Below are 15,935 nucleotides of genomic sequence, written 5' to 3'. Positions count from 1 at the left end.
GGTGAGCCAGTTGTCCCCACTCCCTCTCCTGGACCCCTGGGGCAAGAAGCTTTCATTTTCAAAAGAACCTAGTCAGAGTTAAGAATATGGCAGGTGGCTACTGAATACTGCAGAGTCAAATTGCTCTCGCCGACACACCATGGGGATGGGTCTATAGTTGAGAAATTAAGTTTACCCATAGGAAGATCTAGCCTTTGCTCTCAGCTGCTGGGAGGTGATCTCTAGGCCCTTGGAATATTGCACTTGATAGGCGTGTCTTTCTTCACTTGGGGACCTTGAGCCGCCCTGAACAGTGTGATTTATCCTGGGAGCTTTGGGCGAGGAGGTATCCACTCCACCTCCAGAGGGGTCAGCCATGTCGGCAGTCAACCGCGGAGCCCAAGTGCAAAGTCCACACACCAAAGCTCAGGTAAGCTTCCTTGGTTGGAAATGCTCTGTGCCTATGTCATACATCGTTGCTGGAAGGAGTTAACACGCTGCGCAACTCCTTAGAAGCTCTGCATGTGGAACTTTCCTGGACTCTGCCCTATGTGCCTTTTCCCTTGGCTGATTTTAAGCTGCATCCTCTAGCTGTGATAAACTGTAACTGAATATAACAGCTTTCAGTAAGTTCTGTAAGTCCTAGGAAATTGTAGGAGCTCAGGATAGTCTCAGGAACACCTCCATACTCCCAGACGTTGTAGTTGGTAATTATGCAGGAAAGTAAAGTCGTTTACCATCTGAAAGTGTTTTTAATGCTGGCTATGTGACAAAGCTAAGTGACTGCAGGCAGACAGACAGGTTGAACCTAAGAAAATTTCAAGAAAAAAAAGTGCTAGAGACACAGGCTCTTAGAGGCAGATGTCACGGCAGTGACACTGGGCTATGGGCCAAGCTCACTCCACGATGGGCCATGTGAGCTTCAAGTGCAGACACAAACCAAGCTAGCTGGGCTGTCACTGAAACACTTTCTGCTGCCAGCATGGAGAGAAATCCTAAGTAAATATGCAAGGTTAGAATATTGGCTCAAATGACTGTAGTGCATCCTTGCTGGGGAGGACCTCTGACTCCTAGGGTTCAGTGGGCATAGATAGCATCTGGGGGGATTCAGGGTGGAATGGTGGGTTGGTATCAGGAAGGAGAAGAATAAGCAGGTGGTGAGTCAGAAGAGGATTTAGAACCTAAGATTGTTATGGACTGTTAAGTGATGAATCACTGAATTCTCCTCCCGAAACCAATATTACACTATATGTTAACAGACTAGAATTTAAATAAAAACTTGAAACAAATAAACAAACAGAAGATTGTTATGGACTGGTCATGACCTGGAGTAGGTCATTGCTATTGCCGGGTCTTTGCACATTTGGCATCTTGCAAATAGGTGGTCATATATTTTATAGGAGGATGGAGCTAGATTCATGACGGATAATACAAGAGAATGAACATTTGTACTTTGTCAGGGACCATGTGGGGGCTTGATTTACTCCATTAATCAAAATTCTTCACAGAAACAGAACCAATCGTGCACATACACATATGCATACATGGAAAGAGAGATAGATTGAGCGGTTTATTTTAAGGAACTGGCATACAGGATCACGGGGGCTGGCAGGCCTGAAATATGTAGGGTAGGCGAGCAGGCTGGAAGCTCAGGGAAGAGTCGATGCTGCAGTCTTGAATCTGAATTTCTCAGCAGGCTAGAAAACTCATGTAAGTTTTCAATGTTGTAGTCTTCAGGAGAATCTCTTCTTTAGAAAGGCGATCTTGGGGGTAATTGGGTGGCTCAGTTGGTTAAGTGTCCAGCTCTTGATCTCAGCTCAGGTCTTGATCTCAGGGTCATGAGTTCAAGCCCCATGATGGGCTCCACATTGGGTGTGCAGCCTACTTAAAAGGGGAAAAAAGAAAGAAAGAAAGGGAATCTTGCTGTTTGTTCTTAAGGCCTTCCACGGATTGGATGAGGTCTACCTGGTTTACTCAAAGTTTGCTGAATTAAATGTTAATTAAATATTAAAAATAGTTTCACAGCAATACCTAGACTGATGTTTGACTAGACCACTGGGTGCCATAGCCTAGCCAAGTCAACACATAGAAATAACCATCACATTTTCCCAGTTAATGCTCGTAGCCACAATGCAATGTAGGCAAGGTTGTAAAGAACAGCAGTGAAGCTGAGGCTGAGAAGTTTCTGGCTCCTTTTCCACAGGATACCATGTGGTGTCTTGTAGATAATCCCTAAGATCTTCCAACTGGGTCATTGAACCACTTCTAAGCCAAACAACTACCATTTTTCCTACTGTCCCCCAAAGGAATTGCTAGTATTACCGCCTCTTCCTTTCTTTCCATCCCCCAACCCCACAACATGGTCATGATTTACTCGGAGCCTGGAAAGCTTATTAGTAGCCAAAAATTTGTCCTTGTGTCAGACTCTGATACTTACGAGCTTCCTCTTAATCTCTAAATTTGAATCTCCACTGAATGGTTCAGGGAATGCATTCATTCATTCAACAAAGTCTATTAAATATTTATGATGTTCTAGGCATTATGATAAGGCTTAGGGATGGAATATGGCTAAGACATATGGCTCAGTCTAGCTGGTCTTGAGAAGACGATGGTGAGATGAGCAAATGTTTGGAAAGTGCCTTTGCTGTTGTAAAATGCTGGCTCTAAATTTCTACATGCTCATTGTAGCCGTTGAATGAACAAACTTCCATGATCCTGTGAAAATGATGTCGTCCTCTTCATTATCAGCATGGTGGTGACTAAACATTGTGTGTCTTCTGAGCATTTATTTGCCTAAAAGTTTAAGGATATCAGTTGCTTAACCACCTTGTATAAGCTCTGGATTCCCAGAGCAAATGCTAAAGAAAGATCTTAGCTGAAACTCAACCATGAGCTTCACCAAAAAGAGGAATGAGTGACTACAAATGAGGGGTGTCATCATGCAGGACTGATTTCTTAAAACACAGGATATTAATAAACTTTCACCAATGGAGAAAAACATGACAGAGGAAATGTTATGTCTGTGAACTTAAACACTCTACTCATGCCTAAGGAATGGAATGCCTCACATTCCATTTGGGAAAATGCCCCATTCTAAGGATGATGAGTTAACTAGGTAAGTTGTCTCATGACTGGAGAGGCACTGGGCACACTGGTCACTTATTCACCTGTAATGCCATGGATGAGTCACTTTCTTAGCAATGCAACCTTTGGACTCAAGACTTATAACTGGAACAATATTTTCACCCTGAAAGGTATGAATAAGTAAAGTATATATTTTACCAATGAAGAGCAGTGCCGTTCCTTCATGAGTAATTTTGAAGATATACTGATGGAGAGGGAAAAAAATCACAGTTTTATCAGCCCACGTGGACCCTGAAATAAAAGTGGCCAGAATAGAGAAAGAACCCAAATGGGCTTTCAGAAGCCTACACACACACACACACACACACACACACACACACACCTGTAAAGTGTACAGTTTTTTAAATGTATGGATTTCATTGTAGTGTCAAGGGATGAAGGGTTTGGTGTGATTCTGGAAGGGAGGTAGGAGAATTAGAGGAAAGAATAGATACAGCTGGGTAAAAACAAAATGTTAATAACATTCCCAGTTACATTAAGGAACTGATTCTGGTTTCAGTTCCTGAGCATCAGGGCCTTAGGGGAGGGAGGCTGCTGAGGGCCTGCATGTGGGCTGCAACACAGGAAGATCTGCTTCTGCTTTTCTTTCTAGAGGCCCCTTCCAGCTCCGGAGCTGCTGCCAACCATCCCCTTGTAGGTGACTGGAGGGACTGAGGACCACGCTGCTGAGCCTCTGCTCTGGCCACCACTGTTTTCACTTTAAAGAAATTAGTGAACAGATCTTCAGAATGGACTCGATTGCTCCTCTCCTTCTCCACCACAAGCCTGTCAATGCCAAAAAGGCTTCAGTTGTCCCGGCTGCTCCTGAGCTATGGAGTTGTCAAAGCAGCCAGCTGTTGGGCGGGGTATTTGGTACACGTGTGAGTTCACTGGAGTCTGCTGTGTGTGGCAGAGCTTCCACTCTGTTCCCTCAGCTTTTTTCTCAGACTCCCTGGCTCAGAAGAGAGCTCTGGCATTCCTATCTGTACGCTATGAAAACAAGATTCTGTGTATGCTATATATAGCTGTGCACAGGTGTTTAGATAAGAAATACATGTGTTGTGAGCATAAGATGTGGTCTTAAGACTCAGATGCATAAATCTATTTATTTCCAGCCATGTGCATCTGTTTACAAATGACCCGGGGGTCCCTGCCCTCATCCAGAGAATTACTCAGGACCATTCAGAATGAACCATACTTGTCAATGTTCTAAAAGCTGAGGTATAAAAAAGGAAAAATATCAAGTTGCTTCCACATTGATCTAAGCAGGAATTTTTTTGTTTGTTTGTTTAAATATACCCAATGAAAGTTACGTATGAGACAATCTCTGTCATTTTACACTCAAGAAATTTCAATGACAGCTCATTATGTGTAGTGAAGGCCTTCTACAGTCTAGACCTAGTATTATTTGTCTTTGAGGTGGGACCTCCATGGCTCATCCCACAGAGATTAGTTTTGATTGTAACCTTTGATCACGTGAAGAAAAAAATCAGCTTCTTGGACAAATATATAATTGACACCCACACACCCACACACCCGTTTTGCAGATGGTCCAAAATCAGAAGGGAGAGTGTATTCATTTATCAAATAATATTGACACCTAGGTTGAGCTAGGTTTGGTTCCAGCACTGGGGATAGAGCAGGGAACAAAACAAAGCCTCATGGAGCTTGCACACTAGAGGGAGAGACAGACTGACATGTCAGATGGGGTAAGAATCGATATCAAGTAGCCTGTGATGGGGGTTATTGCTGGCGTCAGAAAGGCAGCTTCTCTGATAAGATGACCTTTGAGCAGAGACTTTATGTAAAATGAAGGTGAGCCACAATTAAGATTCAGGAGAATCGTGTGTTCAGGCATTGGGAAGAGCAAATGCAGACTCTGCGTAGGGGTATGTGTGGAGGGTTTGCACAACAGCATAAGGGCTGTGCTGTGGCTGTGGTGGAGTGAATGAAGGTGAGGATAGTAAGAGGTGAGATCAAGAAGTGGCTAAGGCCAGATTGTGTAGAGCATTCTGGTCATGGTAATGCTTTAGGATTTTACTCTGGGTAACACGGGAAGCCACTGGAAGGTTTTGAGCAGATGAGAGGTATGAATGACTTATGTACTTCAGTCTTAAATGATTACTTTGGCTGCCATATGCAGAACAGGCTACTGTGGGCTTTAAGGGTGGAAGCTGGGAGACCAGTTAGGATAGTAGCCTAACAGTCTGGGTTAGGGACTAGGTGGTTTAGACTAGGGTGTGGGTGGAGGCAATGGTGAAAATGGTAAGACATTGTAGATACTTTGAAGGCGGAGTTGTAAGGATTTTCTGATAAATTGTGTGTGGAATGTGAGAGACGAGTTCATGATTCTAAGGGTTTGGGACTGAGCAGTCAGGAAAATTGAGCATAGGGTTACTATTTATGGAGATGAGGAGAAGTTTGGGGACAAGTAGGGGTAGAAAGCCAGATGTTTTGTTTTGGATAGATTGCATTTTAAGACGCCCATTCTATAACCCATTCTGTGGTTAGAAATCTTTAGCAGGCAATGGGATATATGAGTCTGAGATTCAGGGGAGAAATTAAGATGGGGGAAATAGTGTTGGGGGTTGTTCAGCCTATAGGTGGCTTTAGGGAGCAAGGATAAATAGAGAGAGGAAGAAGTCCACAGATCCAGCAAAGACTGAGAAGAAACAGCCAATGGGATAGGATGGAAACCAAGAGGATTTTTGTGAGGCCAAGAAAAGAAACCATCCCCAAGAGGGCAGAGTGATCAAGTGGGTCAGATTTCGCTGAAGACAGAGACTTGACCATTGAATTTAATGATGTAAAGGTCCATTGTTATATAGAATTTAAACTTAGAAAGTCCTCAACTGGCCCAAATTGTTCTGACCAATTTAATAGGAGCCTACCTGTGGGTTCAAATGGTCAGGTTTTCATGTATAGGAGTTTGAAGATCTGGCTTCACAGTAGTTCATAGGAGGGACCCTGTGATTTAAGAGCCCGAGTGCCATATGAGCCACTATGTGAAGGGGATGTCAACTATGCCACACTAACACTGACTTTGCCACATGACTGGAAGCACAGCATCTGGACCAGTGTGACTGTAGTCTCTCTAAAAGGTGCATGGCCAGAACACAGGTGAGTGTGTTCCTTTACTGAGCCCCACATTTGTAAAAGAGAGGGACAAACCAAAGTACCTTTAGGCCTTTCACTGCTGTGAAAATTCATTGAAGAACTAAAAGTGTTCAGGAGGGTATTTAACCATTTGAAGGACTCATCTGTGGAAGAAGGATCATTCTTGCTTTAATAGATGGAGGGGAGAAGTTAAAGGGGGGAATATTTGAGTTATCTGTTTCTGTATGACAAACCACTCCCAAAATATATTAGTTTAATACACTGATTTATTCTTTCTCTCAATGTTGTGAGTTGATTGGGTGGCTCTTCTGCTGGTTTTGCCAGGGCCTATTTAACTATAGTCTGATTGTGGATTGGTAAGGCCTGGGCTCTCCTGGGTCCATCAGACCCCATGGTCTTGCATCTTCAAGGAGGTGAAATTGGACATCCTTGAATGGTGATGGCAGTGATCCAAGAGGTGAACCCAAGGCACAAAGATATATCAAGCAAAGATTTGTCATATCTGTCCCATTGATGACAGCGAGTTGTAGGGATAAGCCCAGGGTCAGAGTGGGAGGAGATAATATCAGTATATGGATACCAAAGATGTGGTTCACTGGGGGGCTGTTGGTGTAAAATCTCCACCAGCAGATTTTGACTTGATGTAAGAGAGAAGCTTTAAACAACTATAGCCATGCAATTAGCTTCCTTGTGAAATAGCTGGTTTAGTGGTGGTGGAGATGTTCCAATTCTAATTCATATATTTATTCTTGCACTCATAACATTTTATTAAATACCTATGATATGAAAGACCCTGGGTGAGATAGTACGGGGGATAAAAGATGGCTAGAATAAAGTCTGTGGAAAGATCTTTCCAGATCACTAGGAGAAAAGCAAAGCAAAACAAAAACAAAACCAGAAAAGCATGGAAGAGACACATAAAGTGCAAAGGGGAGCAGAGAAAACGGAACTTCCAGCTAGAATCAGGGTGTGGAGAGTGAAGAGGCCTCTAGAACCTTTATAGAAAAGGTAACATTGTTGGAGAGGGATAAGAAGCAAGCTAATAATTATTGAGTTCTTTTTGCCAGGCACAGCACTAGACTCTGTGAGATTGTTTTACCCTTTACTCTTTATGGCAACTGCATCATTCTCATTTAACACATGAGGACATTGGATCTCAGAGTGTTCACACATGAATTATCAGGCCAAAAATGTTAGTCCGGGTGGTCCAAAGTCTGTCTTTTTCATGGGAAGCTAGGCTGCCTCCATAAAATTATCATGTAATATTATGATTCAAAGATTTTCAAGTACTTTATATACAAAATTTTATTCAAGTTTCACAACAGACATGAGGAAGATATTGTCCTCCATTTTATAGATGAGTAAACTGAGGCTCAGAGAAGTTGGGTCAGGCAGACATGGAACTTTTGCATTAACTCTTCCCTCTGCCTGGAGTGCTATTTCACACGACTTTATGGGACTTTCTCCCTCCTGTCATTCAGATCTCAGCTTGCATATCACCTTTTGTGATCACCAAGTCTGACGTGGCTCCTAAGTTCTAGGCTCTCACATCATCCTAGTTAAATTCTTTGTATAGCACATGTCACTGTCTGAATGATCTGGGTTGGTTTTGTTTTGTTTTAACTTTGCTAATTGCCAATTGTCAGTTTCCCCTCCCTAAAAGTAAACTCCATGAGTGCAAGATTTTTTTTTCTATTTTTTTCAGTTCTCAGCTTGATTTCTATAGTTTCTGTATGATGTGTCCTGCTTGCAATTGGTTGGGTTTCCTAAACTGAGAAGTTGGTGTCAACCCTGGAAAATTCTAAACCATTAACTTTCCAAATATTTTTTCTTTCTTTTTCTAGTTACATCTTCTGTAATTCCAATTATACTTTGGTTGTATCTTTTCATTCTTTCATTCAAGTATCTTAATTTCTTTCTTTCTTTTCTTTTTTGCTGATGCATTCTGGGTCATTTTTTGGCTATTTCCTTTAGTCTACTGGATATATTTTTTCCTGAATCTAATCTGCCTAACTGTCCAATTTAAATTTCATATAGCATAATTTTTATTTCATGATGTTATATTTAGTTTCTTAAAATAGGTTTGTCCAACTTTGATAACTTTTGCTCCTTCATAATACTTTGAATTTCCTCATTTCTTTATGTTAAAAAAAATCTTTCTCTGATTATCCAATACCTGCAGGATCAATGGGTCTGATTCTGCAATTTATTGTTTCTATCGACTTTTATTCGTGTTGGCTTGTACTCCCATGTGTTTTGTGATTTTGTTTTTCATTCATGAACATATCAAGATGTCTGAGTTGAGGATCCATTCCTTCAGAGAGAATTTGTGTTTCTTCCATCAGGTATTTGGAGCACTGTCAATCTGGGACCACTTTTAACTTTGGCACTTTTTCTTCCTTGTGGCTTCACAGGTCATATGAATTATAGCTCCAAATCCTAATAAATATTAGTTTGTGGCAGGAAATATTAGGGGAGGCTTTTTTCCATCTGTTACTTTCCTGGCTTAAGGGTCAAGGCTAAGCCAGACATATCTCTATGTGACCACTGATGTATCACTCTATAGGAGTCTCAACTAATAAAGTCTCATTCTACTTGGGACCCAGGATGTTTTCTCCATTCTCATATGTATGTGACTCTGACTCTAGATCATCAGGAAATACACAGATATCCACAAGAAAAATGCCTCTGTAGCTTATCCCCATTGAATTACACTTCCTTGTTTTTAATTCCTTTGATTGGTTTCCTTTTTTTTCTTTGCTAGCTCAGCCATACTTTGAAATATGTTTTTCATTTTATTCAGCATTTTTAGATGTTCTATACTGAGAAGATATTCTCTCCTCATTTAGTCCAACATATTGCCAGAAGCAAAAGCACCTCTTCTTTTCCCACACTATATGCTGTGTGGCCTTCAAGCTTGACAAATACTTGTCAGAGATATAGCAAAAAAGTAATTTCTGTTTTGAGCAATGTTACCAGGATCTTATTCCCCTGATATTAAAAATGTCCCTCTTTCCCTCAGCTTCTCTAGCCATAAAAGAAAAGTAAGGTCTTCCTATAAAATGAAGGCATAATGTGGCTGGAACACAGTAAGAAATGGGAAGAGAAATATAAGAATAAGTTGAAGATATAGATTAGAATCAGATTAGGAAGGACTATTGTGGGGAATTGGGTTTTATTCTAAGTGAATGGGAAGTCATTGAAAGGTGTTAAACAGGGAAGAGATGTAAGCTACTTTTATTTAAACAGTATAATTGATTGTTAGAGAGCAGGAATGGGAAAAGAGAGACCTGTGAGGAGACTATCACAATTGTCCTCAATAGAGAAGAAATTGAGGTAGGTGAAGGAGCATGATAGCTATGAGATGCAGAAATGTGGATGAGTATCATACTATTGTTGAATAACTATTACCCCCCAAATTTAGCAACTTAAAACAATTAACACTTGTTGTATTATATAGTTTTTGTAGGATCTAGAAGCAACTAAACTGGGTATTTCTGGTCAGGGTCTCTCATGAGGTTACATTCAAGCTGTTGGCTGGGGCTGCAGTCAGTTCAAAGCTTGATTGGGCTGGAGAATCCAACTTCACTCATACGGTTGTTGGAAGACTCATTTCCTTTTCTGACTGTTAGCCAGAGGCTTCCGTTCCCTACCACATGGGCCTCTCTAAGGTCTATTTACAACGTGGCAGCTTGCAGCTTAATTCCCTTAGAGTGTGGGTGATGGTGGAGAGAACAAGATGGAAGTCATAGTCTTTCGATAATCTAATCTCTGAGGTAACATTCCATCAATTCTGCCATAAGCGATTGGTCATACAGACCAACCCAGGTACAATGTGGGAAGGGACTGTACAGGGTATGAATACTAGGACATGGGGATCATCTTGGAAGCTGCCTAACATAGTGGTTATGAGATCTACTTTGGTTGCAGAACAAACAGGACTTTGCTGGTGAATTTGATGCAGCATATGAGGAAAAGGGAGAAAATTACTATGGCTTCTAGGCTTTAGGTTTGAGCTACTTACTACAATGAGAACGATTGGAAGAAAAACACACTGGAAGTAGGAAGAAATTAAGAGCTCTATTTGCAACTTGTGAAGTTTGCAAAGCCTTTTAGGTAACTAAGTGGGCATGTCAAGTAAGCAGGTTTTTAAAAAGGTTTTTTTTTTTTAAAGATTTTATTTATTTATTCATGAGAGACACACACAGAGAGACAGAGACACAGACAGAGGGAGAAGCAGGCTCCATGCAGGGAGCCCAATGTGAACTTGATCCCGGGACTCTAATATCACACTCTGAGCCAAAGACAGACGCCCAACCCCTGAGCCACCCAGGTGTCCCTCAAGTAAGCGGTTTGAATGAATAATTCTGGAACTCACAGGAGAGCCCAAGACAGGAGATTAAATTTAGAAGTATAGCCTATGGCTAGGATTTAAAGCCTAGGCACTGGATAAGATCACATAGTTGTAGTCGTTCTTGACCTTAGTGGATTAGAATCATCTGAGAAGCTTAAACAAAAATTTGACACCGGGCCATTCTCCAAATCAACTAAATCTGGGCATGCCACACAGCCATTGGGATTTTTAAAGCTCCTATGTGATCTCAAAATGCAGCCATGGTTGAGAACCCTTGATAAGGGAGAAATGTCAGTGGAGAAAAGAAGGGAGCCCAGGACCTTGCATGTGTGTAAGGGTAGAGAATGACACAGTGCTCCAGAGAAAGAAAGTTATGGCATAAGGTGCAGCTGATTATTGCAGTTCCTGAGAAATTGGTTAATTCTGTGGTGTACCACTGAGCCACTAACCAGCTGGTGAGAACAGTTTATGTACTTCACGTGCAAGGGGCTATCATCTGTGGCCAATGGAGAGACTAGGCTCACTTTGGAATTTCAAAATATAAAAAGTTGAATACACTGATTCCATTTCGTAATGCAATCAGACTTAATTAGACCCAAAGTATTTACCAAGTATTCCTCTGGCCTTCTTAATTAGGGATAAAAGTTAAGCAAATTTGAACCTGACACACTTTAAAGGGTAGATGATTCTGTGTGGAAATGTGGCTGGATGCCAGCTGAAAGTTTCTGAAATCAGGTTGAAAGGGAAAAGAATAAGTGTCCAGCCTAGTTTAACTTCAAATTAACAATTATAACATGCAGATCTTTGCATGCAGAGAAAGGTGGGGGCAATCCATTATCAGTAGATATTTGGAGGTATTTTTCCACCTGTGGAGATTTGCACATTGAGAGATCTATTTTCTAATATTGAGGGCTCTCTTTGTTACTTGCCCCCCTACCTCGAACTTTTGCAAACCCCAGAGTGTGCTAAGAGAACAGTGGCTTACAGCTATGTTCTCAGTCCTGCTACCTAAGACACTGAAACTGTGATCTTGGTAGCATTAATTCATTTTCTAAGACTCTTGACCAACAAATCAAACAGGTCAAGTTTATAACTCTTGAGTCCTTTGGAAGTATGTAGCATATTACCTTGCCCTACACTTGCACTTGAGCCAAGTTCTTTTAAAAGCTGTCACTGTAGGCAGCCCGGGTGGCTCAGCGGTTTAGCGCCGCCTTCAGCCCAGGGCCTGATCCTGGAGACCTGGGATCGAGTCCCCCATCGGGGTCCCTGCATGGAGCCTGCTTCTCCCTCTGCCTGTGCCTCTGCCTCTCTCTTTCTATTTCTCATTGAGTGAATAAATAAATAAATAAAATCTTAAAAAAAAAAAAAAGCTGTCACTGTGTCTATGTTCCTATTTCTATTCAGGTCATTAAGGGAGCCCTAAAATGTTCTGTAGTTGGAGTTCAAAGTCCTCAGTTCAAGATTTAGCTCTACAACTTGTTGGCTATGACCCCTAGGGCAAGCCACTTAGTCTACTAAGTCCTTCTCTCCCTCTATATCATGGAGAGGATCCCTGCCTTGCCTCCTTCCTGAGGTCGTTGTCTATAAAGAAATGAGCGAATATAAATAGCCTTATCTTGCTGATGTAAAGACTTCCCACTATCACCATAACTGCTCTTTTGGGCATATGCAGAAGCCATTCATCTGCCTTGGATGTCTGCTTTTTTGTCTTCTCACCATCAAGCCTTGCTTTCCTTCCAAGTCTTATGGCGCAAACCTCACATTTCTTTAAGAAGTCCTTCCTGATTTACTCCATCTCACTTGGATCATCCTTTTGGTTTTTCTCCAATGCCAGAAGAATATGGTATTGTCTTTAAATGAAGTACTATTTCTTTATATGTTTCTCTATAGATGTCTTAAATTTATCCCGTGTTCATTCTGAATTGCATTAGATTGTAAGTTTTTGGGGGTTAGGGACTGGAGATTTCTCCCAGTTTTGTTGCAGAGATCAATATGACAGTTCTGTCCATCAATGTGGATGACTAACTTCTTAATCTGATTTATATTTCTCACTGGTCTTCACAAATCAAGATCACCCAGAAAGGAATTGAGTTTGGAATGTTTGTAGACATTTTCGTGCATCTAGAGCTCAGTCGTTCCCTTGTTAAGACAATTTTTGCTACTGGAGTCTTAATGATAATTGGCTATCAGTCAGGGAGGGAGGGGATGGAAACATTCACTTTCGCCTTTCATTAACAGGAACGTGTCTTTATCAGCACACTCCACTGAGATTTCAACATCACTCTCCTTCCTTCCTTGTCTTTCAAGTTGTTCCAAGCCCAGTGACATTTGAAATGATGAGTCATAGTCTAAATGTGGAGATCATCATTCTGCATGCACAACTGTGTGTGCTTGGGTGCCATCCCAGTGTGTGATGGGAAGCATGACTCTGACCTCACGGGGGAAGGCATTCTGAAAATCATCCCCTGTGAGCTTGAAAGTGGCATAAAGCATGATCTGATATTTTTGGAACCCCCACAGGGACAAGAAGACTCAAGCTGATGTTTTGTGGATTTTACATAATAAGCCTATATCATAGGCTTCTGTGGTGGAGTAGAAACATCATCCCGAAAGACAGGAGACCTGAGTTGAGGTCTTGCTCTCTAAGTTGTTGTGTGACCTTGGGTGCACCTTGTCACCCCATGGGACCTCAAAGAAGAAGCAAGTCACCTTAATTTCCTTAAAGCTCTAAATTTCTACTGAGTGCTATGAGCTAATGTGATCCAATCAATCAGGACTTCACAATTTTGTTCTTGTCTCATGATGTTTCTATTGATTAGAGAGGTGGGAGGGGGGACTAGTCCAGGGTAGCCTGCTGGATGTCTCACAGATATATATGTAACAGATAGTGAAAGGGAATCAGAAACCAGGAGGTGGAAATGGGGAAAGAGAGGAAAGAAAAGTAGAAAAGAGGATGTTTTCAAGTTTCCCTCTGTGCTGCCATTTTTCTGGTGAATAGTCGATTTCTGGTCATTCCCAGGTGGTCAAGGAGGCTTGCTGATTGCTATGGACTGTGCACTCTGCAAATTCTTATGGTGAAGGCTTACTGGGATGGTATTTGGAGGTGGAGTCTTTGTGAAATGATTAGGTCATGAGAGTAAAGCCCCTATGATGAGATTAATGTCCTTATAAGCAGATGAGGAGAGCTAGCCTTCTGTCTCTGTCGTGGGAGGCCACAATGAGAAGATGACACGTGTAAAACAAAAAGAGAGGCCTTCACCAAGAACCCAACCATTCTGGTACCCAGCCAGCCTCCAGAACTAGTAAGAAATAAATATTTGTTATTTAAGCCACCCATTCAGTGGTATTTGCTGTTGTAGTCTGAACTAAGACACTGGTAACATTCAAGACACAGGGTAAGAACCTGTTCTTGACTCCAGAACTGGAGTGATCCCCCCAATCACTCTGTTCCAAGGACAAATGTCTGCTTGGAGAGGCTGAATCTATTGCCCTTGGACCCCTGTGCTGAGCCCTAGTCCCCACAAGCTTCTAAAATTAAAACTTTATATAAAGGCACCATTTGGCATAGCTTTCTGAAGCTTGCTCTGTGTTTTTTATTTTATTTTATTTTATTTTATTTTATTTTATTTTATTTATTTGAGAGAGAGAGAGAGAGAGCGAGCACGCATGAGTGGAAGTGGAGGGGCAAAGGGAGAGGGAGAAGCAGACTTCCTGCTGAGCAGGAAGCCTGACGTAGGGCTCGATCCCAGGACCCTGGGGTCATGAACTGAGCCAAAGGCAGATACTCAACCAACTGAGCCCCCAGGTGTCCTGAAGCTTGCTTTGTGTGTCTCCATGGTGTGTGTGTTGTGTATCCATGTTCGTACATGGAGCTCTAGCTGGTTCATTTTAATTACTAAGTACTCTTCCATTGTAAGAATATCACTATAAATATATCCTTCCTTTGATGGACATATATGTTGTTTCCAACTCTTTTTCTACTAAAAACAAAGCTACAATACACATTTTTAGTCATATCTCCTTGAGCACATGGAGTTGCCAGATCAAAGAACATGTATATCTTCAATTTGTTATTGCCAAAATGCTCTTAAAGGGGTCATATGAATTTATACTCCCACCAGTGCTACAGGAGAGTTCTTATTATTCCAAATCCTTGTCTCCACACAGTATTTTCCAAGGCCTTTCAGGTTCTGCCAATCTCTGATATAAAGGGCATTTAATCTGGTTCCAGACTTTTAAGGGAGCGATTTAAAAATTTCAGTGTTTAGTAGGATGTTCACTATAGGTTCTTGACAGATGTTGTTTATTAGTTTAAGGAAGTTAATGTCTAGTCTTGTTTTGCTATGATTTTTTTAAAACCACAAATAGATACCGAGTTTTATCAAGTATTTTTGTTCTGCTTATGGAGAGGTGATCATCTAACATTTTAAATAATCTTCCTAATGGTGTTAGACGCAGGTGATTGGTTTGATGGGAAGCCGAGATGAAGTAAAAAGATTCTTACAAAAAAAAAAAAAAAAAGATTCTTACAAAGACAAATTCCTTGCAGTTTTTCAAAACATCAGCTTCCAATAGAGCATCTCAAAAGTCACCTCCCACAGTCAGAGGGTTGGAAAGGAAGGCAGGTATTGTCATGTACCACAAATAATTCATCATGTGGTAAGTGGGGATGTGCAGGGGTGTTGTTATAACTAGAGACTATTACCCAGAAGGACTGAAGAACAGCATGCTGCACAATGGGTTATTTGAACAATATACGATTATTATGGGCCAATGCCTCTGGCTTGGATATATTTTTGTTAAGGTGAAATTTTCTTTGTAATGGAGTTGGTTATAATAGGATTTGATCTCCATCCATCTCACTTACCCGTTCTCCCTCTGGCGGCTGTGATAGCCTTGCTCCCTTTGCAGCAGCCAGCCCAGCTGTGTCTCAGGAGCCAAACGTGCCTCTAATTTGTGACCAAGAGCTCCCCAACGGAGCTCTCCTCGTAAGCTCCAGATCTCTTTGACTTAGCAAATGTTCATCCATCATGGGTAGCTTTACTCAATCTGCTTTCCCAAGGTGTTTGTGGTGTTTATGGTCTTACTCAGCTCCTCTCCCTCTGAACCCTCCCAGCCTATTTAGACACAATTTGAGTTTGTCACACATCATGGATGGTGCACATCTATGTCCTGAGGGTTCTGAGTTTCACCCCTGGCTGAGGCGAGTGCCCTGTCTGTCCGGGTGAGGTAGTAGTCAGTTCGAGGATGTTGCTAAGACTCATATCACAGGTTTTGGACAGAGATGCACCTGCCCCCTACCTTGCTACAGCATTTAGAGTTTAGTAAGTTTGGCCTAGAAGAAGGATATCCATGATGTGAT

At 41.6% G+C, this 15,935-nt stretch overlaps 1 long non-coding RNA gene across 1 annotated transcript; it reads left to right on the top strand.

Annotated features, from left to right (window-relative positions):
- The first annotated feature begins 273 nt into the window (after positions 1–273).
- On the top strand, positions 274–6,484 carry LOC140609563 (uncharacterized). The gene is made up of 2 exons (XR_012011368.1): positions 274–409; positions 3,716–6,484. It is a non-coding gene; the product is annotated as an uncharacterized lncRNA (long non-coding RNA).
- Positions 6,485–15,935: the final 9,451 nt, after the last annotated feature.

Source organism: Canis lupus, chromosome 18 (genome assembly GCF_048164855.1).
Source record: "Canis lupus baileyi chromosome 18, mCanLup2.hap1, whole genome shotgun sequence".
NCBI classification, from domain to species: Eukaryota; Metazoa; Chordata; class Mammalia; order Carnivora; family Canidae; genus Canis; species Canis lupus.
This window is presented reverse-complemented; position numbering and strand designations above follow the sequence as displayed.